The 4351-nt window shown below is 33.8% G+C and overlaps 1 protein-coding gene across 3 annotated transcripts in view; it reads left to right on the top strand.

Moving 5' to 3' along the window:
• The window catches only part of LOC117121836 (adhesion G protein-coupled receptor L1-like), a 75713-nt gene that overhangs the window by 17904 nt on the left and 53458 nt on the right, over positions 1-4351 (top strand). The window contains exon 1 of one of the 3 annotated variants that reach the window (XM_033267209.1): positions 456-1178. The exons of the other annotated variants lie outside the window; for them this stretch is intronic. The gene's annotated coding sequence lies outside the window, so the exon portion shown is untranslated. Of the gene's footprint in view, positions 1-455; positions 1179-4351 lie in introns of those variants that run through there. 3 annotated transcript variants of the gene reach the window in all.

Here is a 4351-nt window from a genome sequence, read left to right as displayed (position 1 = left end):
ACTCATTATATATTATACATATATATATATATATATATATATATATATATATATATTATATATATATATTGGGTGATTCAATCGGATTTGAATTCCCAACAAAGACTCAATGACCTAGTTGGCTAAGGCGTACAGAAGAAGGTCCCTGGTTCGAATCCCGGTTGGCGTACCTATTTCTTCACACCCGCAGATTCCTCTTCTTTAACGTTTAAAATGTATTTACAGTATATATATATTTACAGCATTGCCGCAAGACGATTTAGAGTTATATCTCTATTATATCATAATTTGAAAAGCATCTATTCGGAGATCTCGTCTTGTCGTAAATTACTGATAAGAAGAGGGCATATCATGTTGATCTCTGTTATTTGCCGTGCACCAAGGACTAGCGCTTCCTAATACACATGCGCCTGAGAGTGGAGTTAGGTGTTTCAATCGGATTTGAATTCCCAACAAAGCCTAAATGACCTAGTTGGTTAAGGCGTCTGCATAGACAGCAGAAATTCCCGGTTGGAATTTTTTCACACTCACAGATTCCTCTTCTTTAACGTTTAAAAAAATGTATTTATACCGCAACGATTTTGAGTTTAGTTGTTTTCGTGTGTATATTTTTTAATGAAAATATGTGATTCGAATGAAACGCGGATTATGTGTGTACAGTAGATACGGCCACTTTGTTTACAAAGTTCTCTCTCAAACCATATGGACGTTAAGTCTGAGTATATAGTGAATCCATTTAAAACGCTGTTTGTGATTTTCGATTTAATTTAGAAGCCCGTATGCAGACACACAACACTTTGTCGTCGTAGAGCGCAAGTACTCTATCGTGCAGCTAATGTTCATTGAGTGTAGGCCTAATTGCCTACTCGATAGCGTTCCTGACAACCGTGTGGTTAAGCAGTTTGTGCATAACAGATTACCTGCTGACGGTTTACAAGATGTACTAATCGAAAACATGAGCTCCGCTCACCTGCAATATTGTCCAATGTTCTGCGCTTGTCGACAGATCTGGTGATATTTCAACAGGGAACAATATTCGACTGGCCTTGTGTCATGGACTAGACAGAATTGCTCTCGTCTCTTATGATCTGTTTCTTTATCTCTGTTGATAGTTGAACTGCTATTATTAAGTTTATGTTATATTTAAGGTGAAATATTACTACGTTAATGTTATTAAGGTGAGTTTGAATAATTTTTTGTCGTATTATGTTGAAAAATGAATTGATATTCAATTAATTCAACTGTAACACAATTCAATAGTATCACATTATAGCCTTGTTGCTTGTTTGACACCCGAAAAAGGTCCATTACATGTTTTCTAGACAAACTGTGATTTGAGATTTGAGATCAAATAATAATAATAATAATAATGACAATAATTTAAAATTTGGATAGCTAAGATCCATGCAATGCTGGTCGATATCATTGGTCGATAGCTTCATAATTGATAAAATAATAATCAACATAATAATCGATACATTAGTAATCGATACGAATTTGGGGATCGAAACGTTATAATAAAACAATAACATCCTTGTATAGGCCTAATATATTTCTATATCTTACGGTAGTCGTTAACAAAATACCAGAGATGCCACCATAATTGGTATCATAGACCTTTGCTAATATTGAATTCATAATCGATAACATGATGAATCGATATAATTGGGGACATAATAATCAACACAAGAATTGATACCGCAATAATCGATATCACATTGATACTATTAAGCCTATATCGATATAATAAGATTGATATACCATATTAACGTGTTTAGTATTTAGCCTATTGTAGCTTCCAAGAAAGAGAAAATATTGTCTTCACAAACCAGACGTAGTCTATGAACCATAGGCCTACCGTTCATGTATTTTTTGAATCGGTTGGTTTGGTAAGTTTGAACAATTAAGCCTAGGCCTAGGCCTATATATTGAAGCTGATAACTTACTTGATTTTTCTTGTCTTGAGTACTTTAGTGTTTTAATTACATATATGAGGGTTTTTATCCTCGTTTTTAGCATTTAGAAGAAAAATATTAGCTTACTGTATACATTACAGATATACGAAACGGAGAACTCGCCGATTATGCGTCTACACGATTTCCACTATTTTAAAGGCAGTAAATATTGCCAGTTAGTAACCGCATAAATGATAGGAACAGGTTTATTACGCCGCTACCCTCAACAACGAAACGTAGAATATCTTTAAATCCAAAAATGCAATGCTTTCAGGAACAATCGATCAATCACACGTATAATAGCAGCACGTTTAATCATGTAAGCTTTAAATTGTTTAAAGTGGCAATCCCACAGATTCACGGTGTAAATCTTTCGCTCCGCATTCTTTCTGATACCATAAACTTAGCTCTTTAAAATTATGATTATGAGATTGACTGTGATAATGCAGCGCGCACTTTCATTACGGACGCGGCCTCTGGCAATTAGAGTAACAGTAGTGGGAGCTTTTACGTGCAGTAGGATTAGCACTCTACACTTTTCTTTTACAAGAACCTATTTCCTATTACTTTTTTTGCCAATTTCAGGCTCAAAATGTTCTTATTTGTTTTTATTTTACACAATTTACAAAGATAGAAAACTATTATTGTACAGCATTACTGTAATGTATTAAAGGGTACGGTATTACGTCACAAGTACTGTACATAGGTACAAGTAAGACCTAACGAATTTTACACAATAATACTTTACTTATGTGACTAGCTTGATTTGTTGGTTTTCCTTGAGTTTTAAATTAAAACCTCATTTGAAATTTTACCTCAGTCTCGATTTTTTTTTTGGCCTTATTTTTTTAAAGCAGTTTCAACCTCCGTGTTCTTATAAAATGTGTTCTTATATATAAGCAAGTGTAGTAGTATAGTAGTTGACATAGTAGTGTCTGTAATATGCCGTAGCATCAGCAGCAGCAGTGGTAGCATATCTGTACTTGTAGCAGTAGCAACAGCAGCAGAAGTAGCAGCAGCAGCATCCGCACATATATCTACTGCATTATCACTTATATACGGTACATAACTCGCTAAATATATATTCTTTATTCCTGTGCAATTTTACTTTAAACCATGGAAAAATGGCATGAACAATTTGGCATTCGTTATTTTGAATTAAACTCGAAGCATTTCATCGATCGACATCAAATTAGATATCACAATCTAAAGTATGCTTGAAGTCATGAAAAGATAGAAAAGAATGGCAGTGAAGATGATAGGTATAGATTATGTCTAATTTTTTACTGCATCATACTTTGGATTAAATATGGACAAAGGAATGAGGATGGATTTTATTATTCTCTCTGTGGCAGCACCTCATTGTATAAGCAAATGAGCATATTATAATCATGACAGTGTAGCTAATCGCAGAGATACAGTATCGTCACAATATCTAGGGATGTCATATGCCCCATCGTGGGGCTGAGGCTGTCTCTTATACACATCTCACACACAACGTAACATATTTGTAAGAACAATATTTTATCTACCTTGAAAGCTTACTTAGGGTAAACAATAAACAATTTGATATGGTATATTCAAATCTTATTATATCGATATGATGGTATCAATGTGCTTTCGATTATTACGATCTCAATTCTCTTACCGATTATTTATGACCCCAATTATATCGATTCATCATGGTATCGATTGTGATTTCAACATTAGCAAAGGTCTATTATGATACCAATTATGATGGCATCTGTTAAATGCTGCAACTGTACATCTTTATAATCTGATTTATGGCTTCAATTTGATTTGTGATACAGCAAACAATCTAAAACAAACCAATCATTTATTTTTACATTAATTGATTATTCAGCCATATACAACGTTATTATTTCCTATCATATATTTACTTTTATTCAGCCATAAAAAACTAAAATATACAACAAAAAATAAAATAGTTTCTTTAAAATTTGCATCTGTTCCAAAAACTTACCCACGTACGTCCACCATGAAATCCAGGTGGGTATTAATGATTGACGATTATCATTTGTTAAGGTCAGCGATCAACTAACACAGTTTCACGGGAAGTTCGTGTTACATAATAACATTTGAAGTGACACATAGAGGTTAACTCAACCCAGAGGACATAAGTGAGATTAATATTGGATCCAGAAAATTACAAATAACAATAATGGAAACGTTGATGACAGATGAAATTGAGTACTTATTACTTTGATAATTGACAGAAATGTATAGAAACGTCTACATACACTCTTGCGTTCTCAAATGGTGTCTTTTGACCTGATGTTCTTTGGCATGTGTGCCATGTGGGGGGGGGGCGTGTGATGTGTTCATTACTCCTTATACATACATTTAAATGAGACCGTGGGGTTATAATAATAAAT

The sequence above is a fragment of the Anneissia japonica genome, unplaced genomic scaffold (assembly GCF_011630105.1).
Source record: "Anneissia japonica isolate Jap-2015-1 unplaced genomic scaffold, ASM1163010v1 scaffold2392_len1475705_cov187, whole genome shotgun sequence".
NCBI lineage: Eukaryota > Metazoa > Echinodermata > Crinoidea > Comatulida > Comatulidae > Anneissia > Anneissia japonica.
This window is presented reverse-complemented; position numbering and strand designations above follow the sequence as displayed.